Genomic DNA, 7699 nt, shown 5'->3' with positions numbered 1-7699 from the left:
GTTTCAAAAATATATCTACAAATTCTCTGATACTCCCACACTTCAAGAGGTGGAGTTTAATTCCCCTTCCCTTGAGCATGGCCTGGACTTGGTGACTCACTGAGTAATCATTTCCAAGATTAGGTCATGAAAAAGGGCTGTGGCTTCCGTTTTCATTTTCTCTCTCTCTCTCCCAGTTGGATCACTTGCTCTGAGGGAAGCCAGCTGCCATGCTGTGAAGTGCCCTAGGGAGAAGCCCACATGGCAAGGAACTGGGGCCTTCCATCCAATATCTGGCAAGAAACTGAGACTTGCCAACAACCATGTGAGTGAGCTTGGAAGAAGACTCTCCAATCCCAGCTGGGTCTGCAGAGGACTACGCCCTCACTGACAGTTTGACTGCAACCTCATGAGAGACCCCCCAGATCCACTCATTTAATCCACTCCCAGATTGTTGACCCTCAGATACTCTATGAAATAATAAATGTTTGTTGTTTTACCCTGCTACATGTTTGGGTCATGTGTTACACAGCAATAGATAATACAATTCTTCTCCACTAGGGTCACTTCTAGGTCATTAAGTATGAAATGTCCAATTTCAAATCAAAAGTGTAGTTTATTATATCTCAAACAAGAAGCAGTAAAATTAATCAAAGTATTTGCCTAAACTATTGACGCAGTTTGGCCATCTTAATGGTAGCTTGTTTATGCCAATAGAGAAGCCTGGAAAGCAAGTGGCGATGAAATCAGGAAAGGCGTTTTCCACAGCTTGTTGAGAATTGAATATTTTTCCTTGCAAGAAGTGGTTCAAAGCCTGGAAGAAGTGGTAGTCTGTTGGTACAAGGTCTGGTGAATATGGTGGATGACAGAGAGTTTCTAAGTCCAGCCTCTGTAGTTTGAGCAGCTTTGTTTGTGCAACACGTGGTCAAGTGTTGTCTTGCAGGAGGATTGGCCTGTCTCTGTTGACCAATCTCGGCTGCTTAATCACAAGCATCCTCATCATTTCATCCAACTGGTTGCAGTAGACATCCACTGTAATTGACTGACCAGGTTTCATGAAGCTGTAGTGGATAATACCAGCCCTGAACCACCAATCAGACACCATCATCTTTTTTTGATGAATATTCCGTTTTGGACTTTTTTAGCGCTTCCTTGTACAACCATTGTGCCAAACATTTGCGACTGTCAAAAAGAATCCATTTTTCATGACACATAACGATACGGTGTAGAAATGGTTCGCCTTTATGTTGTGACAGCAAAGAAAGGCAAGCTTCGAGACAGTTTCTCTTCTAACACTTGTTTAATTCATGCAAAATTCATCTATCCGGCTTCTCTACCTTGCTGGTTTGTTTCAAATGGTCCAATATCATTGGAATAGTAACCTCAAATCTTGCTGCTAATTCACGTATAGGTTGAGATGGATTCGCTTCCAGTACAGCTTTTGGCTCATCATTATACACCTTGGTCTCAGGTCGCCCACATGGCTCATTTTCAAAATTAAAATCACCAGAATGGAACTTTTCAAACCATTGATGTACTGTGTGTTCATTAGCCACATGCTTCCCAAACACTTCGTTGATATTTCAAGCTGTCTGCGCTGCATTGGTTCCAGGATGAAACTCATATTCAAAAATAACATGAATTTTTGACTTATCCATGGTTTCACAAAAATTGCTCTAAAAAATTTGAAAGATAATCACAAGCCATAATGTGTGTTTGAAAGACTGAGGATGTACCCTCAAAATAAAAATAAAACAAGAAGTGTCAAAGTGAAATGTCAGAGATATCAACTGTCAAGCTTAGTACTTAAGGAAATTGGACATTTCATACTTAACAACCTAATATTTGTTCTCTAACAAGCACCTAAAGTGTAACCCAGTCCATGAAATCATCCTGACGCTGTTCTAATGAGCCCATCCAGTGATTTTTTTGTTTGTTTGGGTTATTGTATATTTTCAGTTCTTAAACTTCCATTTGGTTCTTGTTATACTTTTTGAAAATGTATTTACTGAGGCTTTCTATTTTTCCATTTCTTTCCAGGGTTTTGCCCTTACTTGTCATATTTTTATAATAGCTGCTTTAAAATCTTTTCAGGTAAGTCCAACACTCATCACCTCAGAGTGACATCTGTTGATTGTCTTTTCTCATGCAAGTTAAGATTTTCCTGATTTTTCAAATGCGTAATAATGTTGGATTATATCCTGGATGCTTTGAATTTACCTTATAAGGCCCTGGAACTTGTTTAAATCCTAGACAGAATGTTGATGTTGATGTCTGTGTTTTAGCAGGCACAAATTCCATACCACCTTCTATGGGTTGTGGTTCCAAAGTCCATTCCATTTTCAAAGCCTTTCCAGCACTCTCCAGGTATACCCCACATGCCTGCCTATCATTGGATGGTGCAGGACCTGGGTGGTGGTCCATCTGTTTGTTTAGTTCTCAAAGTCTTTATTCTGCCAAATAGAGTCTACTCCACACATATTCACTCAGGGTAAGCTCAGGAGCTCATAAACAACTTTATAGGGCCACTTTCCCAAGCTTCTCTCTTTCTGTGATCTCTCGGTATTTTCTACTTCCCTAAGATCCTCCCTTCAGTCCTCTGGCCTAAGCGGGGCTTTAGTTACCCTGCTCTGCTATGCAGTTTTGCAATTGTGCCCTTGTTTTAGGGCCAAGTGGTGGGGAACAGGGGGGAAAAAAGCAATGGGCACTAGCCCAACTCTCTTTGAACCACAGATCCACCAGAAAGAGAAGAAGATTCTCCACCCTCAGAGTTTTAGCTCCTGCAGGCTCCAGTTATCAGTGACTGTCACTATTGCCACAAGATTTCTTCAGAGAAAAGGAAGAGGTGAAAAATGAGAAATTTCCACATTAAGTGTTAGGAGTTCCCTTTTCCATTCTCTGAGCCAGATTAGATTGCTTCTCCTAAAACTCTCTCTGTCTGGTCCCTGATGCCCACTTCCAGGTTTCTGGTGTGCTGAGTTCAGGCCAGGGTATACAAGAGGAAAAATAATGGTATACTTACCACCAGTTCAGTGGCACTTTTGAATTCTGGTTCTTGCTCAGTATGTTACTATTTATTTCTCAGACTCCTCATTGTGCCATTCATTCTAATTGGGTTTTATAGCTGTATACAGTGGAGGAGACAGGGCAGAATGTGCTTACTCCATCTAATCCAGAACTGTAACCCCATGATTGATGCTGCACTTTAAGTATCTAATTTTGCTTTTTTATTTCCTCCTGGGAGCTCCTTGAGAACAGGGGTTTTGTGTATCCCCCACACCTAGAACAGAGCTTGGCATAACATTAGCAATTAGTAAATTATTCTGTAATAAATGAATGAGTAAAGGAGTAACAAGGAAAATCTACCCATTCCTAGAGCCCAAAATTCAAGGAAACACGTTTGGCAGCATGAGTGTGGGACAGAACTTATACCAGTGGGAAAGGGTTCCAATGCTCACTTTCGTAGTGTCACTTTTTTTCCACAGAGACCTATTGATGGCAATACCCCTGTCTTTGCCACCTAATCCATTGTTAGTTCAGAGATTTTATACATAGTAATAAAGGTAACAAGCCCATACAGTGTCCTCAACTCTATGCCAGGCACAGGGAGAATAAGGCATTGCCCCTGTTTTCAAGGAACTCACAGTTGCAATAAAGTTAGTTACAATTACAAGACTAACTCATACTGAGAAATAGAAAAAAATTCAAGACATGATATAAGGAAATGTTTAACTGTGCAGACTGCTGTAGCAGTTCAAAGGAGGCACAGATCAGTGTAGGCTAGCAGAGGACGAGGCAAGACTTGAGACAAGTCTTGAACTATGGGTTATGATGTAGTAATTGGAGGTCTTTTCAAAAAGATTAAGCAGCACAAACAAAGGTGTGAAGACAGGGAAGGACACAAAGGACAGATGGGCCTGATTAGAGAAAAGAGTACATTTGATGAGCCATAGAAAGTGTCATGCTCTATATTTATTGCTGCATTCTGGCCATACTATCAAATATTATTAAAATTCCAGGGCTGGGAGGGATCCTCATTTAACCATATCCAATGCCTGAGGCCCCTATTATTTTTGCCTATCTAGTTCCCCCACGCTGCTCCCAAAAGACACACACACACACACACACACATACACACTCTTTCTGGCCACATTGATCCATTTAAGATTGTGCTAATCAATGTTTCTCCAAGAATTTTTTTTGAGAAGTATCAGAAAAAATATCCTCTCTCCATGGGTGGCATCACATAGAGAGGTCTTGCATGCAGAATAAAGCAAAGAAAGGGCAAACAGAGTCAAAAAAAATGTAGAGGCAAAGCCTAATGATATTAATCTCTTGAATCATCCCTTTCTGAAGTCACTTTCCTGTTACATGAAACAATAAACTCTATTTTTAAGCTGTATGAATTAGGTTTCTTTCATGTGCCACCAAAAGAGTCATGAATAACATAAACCTCCACACCCTCCTCACCAAGTGGCTAACCAGTCAAATGCCTTGGAGTCCCCAAAGTATATGGCAATCATTTATTTCTGAGGTAGACCGTTAAATCATTAGACAGTCCTGATAAAATGTTATTCTTTTTATTGAGTTAAACCTTATGTCCATGTTACTTCATTTTCTTTGTTCTAGTTCTCATCTCTGAAACACTCACCTGAGGACAACTTTTGTGTCTTCCATGAGATTGAGCATGTAACATTCCTCACATGGCACAGTTTGCATGACTTCAAGTCCCCTTACCATGCTGGTCACTCTGCTATGAATGGGTTCCAGTTTGTAAAAGGTATTATCTAACTGAAATATTCCAGGGATAGTTTGACCAATATCCATTACCACGGGATGATCAATTCCCTCAGATTCTACTATCAAGTGGTTCCCAACCTTGGTTTCCCATTGGACATACTTAGGGAGCTTTAAAATACTAATTCCTAGGCCCTACCCCCCAGAGTTTCTTTTTTTTTTTTCCACATCAGATGGGTAGCATGCTGACGTCATAACAGGGTTTGAGGGAGACACATCTCACACAGACATAGGAAAACCCAACCATCATGCTTAGGAACTACAAAAGGATCTATTCCCAGAGTTTCTGATGCAATTGATCTGGGTTAAAGCCTGGGAAACCAGGTGTGTGAATCACTATAATAATGTGGCTTCAAAATGCACAGCCACATCTCACAACTAACTTACATTTCACCTCATTGTACATTAAAATCCCTAAACTTTTCTTACATGGTGTCTGCTAAGCCACACTCTGTATTTTGGCAATCAGTTTCTTAATTATTCCCACCCCAATAGTATTTTATTCATATGTCTATTAAATGTCATCTTGCAGATTCAGCCCATTCACCAAACCTGTCAAAATCTGTAGACTCCTAATTCTGGTATCCATTGTGTTTACTATCCCTTTATAAATCTAATGAGCCTGGGTTTTTTATAACTTCAGCCAAGTTATTATATTAATAAAAATGTTTTATAGGACAGGGTTAAAGACAGTACACTGTGACTTGTTAGTAGAAACTGTCATTAACAATATTCAGATCTGTACCCATACCTTTTGGGTGTGTTACCTCAATAAACTAATTGATGTGATTGTATAAGTGAGTCCACAGATCTTCATATGTTCCACAAAGATGTCATAAAAAGTCTTGATAAATGCCAGAATGACAGTTACATACATAGTATATGTTACATTTCCCCAGAGCCCTCACTCAACCAACCCTATCAAATAAGTGCATGATGTTAACATTATAAGACTTCTCAGTAAATCCATTTCAACTCCCACTAATCACTGCTAACTCTTCTTTGGATTTATGCATCATCTTTTTTTTTTTTTTTTTTTATTTCATCTTGTTATGGGGGATACAGAATTTCAGGTTACATACGTTGCTCCTGTTCCGCCTTTCCCCCCAAGCCAGAGCTCCAGACGTGTCTGTTCCCCAGGTCGTGCGCATTGCACCCATCATGTAGGTATATATCCCTCCCTTCCCCACCCCCCCCTTGCATCATCTTTTAATAGCAATTTCTAGAATCATTGTCTAAGATTGACATCAAGCTTGTCAGTTTATGGTTCATGCAATCCAGCATTACTTCCTTTCTAAAACATGGAATATCATTTCACCATTTCATGTCTTCCTGTACATGGGTAGAATTCAGAGTCCAACTTCTTCTTTAACTTTCCTAATCTGCAGAAGAATCTAGAAATTAATGTATATGATCCTATCTGACGTGTGACTTTCACATCTAAGATAATGTGTCCTATTGAGAACTGAGAGTAACCAGAGTAACTAGCCTTTCCTTCCACCCTCACTTTCTGCCAAAAAATTGAATACTACAGACATTAGCAATCATAAAAATACCCCATTGGGGAACCAAAGAAATGCTCCCTTCCCCAGCTTGGCTCAATATTCTTTTCCTTCTTTGTCCAATATAGTCACTATCATTGTGTGTCTCTACTAGGGGCTGCCAAAGTGGGAGTAAGGGGTGGGGGGAATCTGTCATCAACTTTTATCTGTGGCCGTACTGTAACTTTGAGTATTTTGCTGTTTTACCATTCTCTTTGAGCTAGGAGAAAAGAGAGAGCCCACATTATTATTTAGTAGGAGCTGCAATTGAAGAGTCTGGGCAGCAAGCAGAATAAGGAGCAGCAGAATATTCTTTTGTTCTCACACAGCTGCTTGCTTTTTACCTCCATATTTTATACATTTAGATCCTGCCTGTAAAATGCTTTCATGTCTCTTTCCCTCCCTCTCTCATGTTCTCTCTCTTTCTTTTCCTCTACCTTCTGTTTCTCAAATATATTGCTGTATTCTATTCTCATGGTGGATCTGGGCCTCTTAAATTGATCTGAGTTCATTATTTTTGTCAGTTGCATTCCAATTAGATGGCACTTCTTTTTGTTATTTTTATTGTTGTTTTTATTTCAGCATATTATGGGGGTATAAATGTTTAGGTTGCATATATTGCCTTTGCCACACCCGAGTCAGAGTTTCAAGTGTGTCCATCCCCCAGATGGTGCGCACTGCACCCATTAGGTGTGAATGTACCTATACCCTCCTCCACCCTCCCACTTGCCTGACACCCGATGAATGTTATTACTAAATGTTAGATGGCACTTCTTGAGCACAATGGAGAGAGAGTTGAGATGAGGAGAGATACTCTCACGAGCATGGCTGATCCTACAGAATTGGATGAAAAGCAAAGGTCTATCTTAGGTGCCACTGCCCCTCAACTCCTACTCTCAGGCATCTGCTACGTACACAACAGCTCCTCTTTGTCCCTGGACCTGCTATTGCAGATACATTACTGACCTTCTCTGTGTTCAGGACTTTGAGCCTGCTCTGATACCTCTTCTATAGCTCTTGGCCCTCAGATTACATGTCAAAGGCTCTACTGGCTGAGCTATCCAGGTTTACTCTATAGTTGTTGGAAAGGAGGCTCTGGTGTAGGAGTATAACCACTGGCCTTGGTCAACTCAGCTCCATCACTGATTTGCTGTGTGTCTTGGTCAAGCTACTCAACTTTTCTGAGCCTATTATTTCATCTGTGGCTTGGGGATAACAAAAACCACAACAACAATAAGAAGAATGCTAACCCCATGTGATTGTTATGAAGATTTAAAATACGTGAAAGAATTTTTAAAACTTTCATCAATGAACTAAGAAGAGTGGGCTACAGAGTCTCAAGGCTCTCACATATGCTGTGCATATGTATGTAATGTCATCAG

General features: G+C 40.2%; 1 non-coding gene across 1 annotated transcript; it reads right to left on the bottom strand.

Annotated features, from left to right (window-relative positions):
• Positions 1-4943: 4943 nt before the first annotated feature.
• LOC138379376 (small nucleolar RNA U13) lies at positions 4944-5047 on the bottom strand. Its single transcript, XR_011232138.1, has one exon. It is a non-coding gene; the product is annotated as a small nucleolar RNA U13 (small nucleolar RNA).
• Between the last annotated feature and the right edge of the window lie 2652 nt (positions 5048-7699).

This window comes from Eulemur rufifrons, chromosome 30 (assembly GCF_041146395.1).
Source record: "Eulemur rufifrons isolate Redbay chromosome 30, OSU_ERuf_1, whole genome shotgun sequence".
NCBI classification, from domain to species: Eukaryota; Metazoa; Chordata; class Mammalia; order Primates; family Lemuridae; genus Eulemur; species Eulemur rufifrons.
Note: the sequence above shows the minus strand (reverse complement) of the source record. Positions and strands in the feature narration are given on the sequence as shown.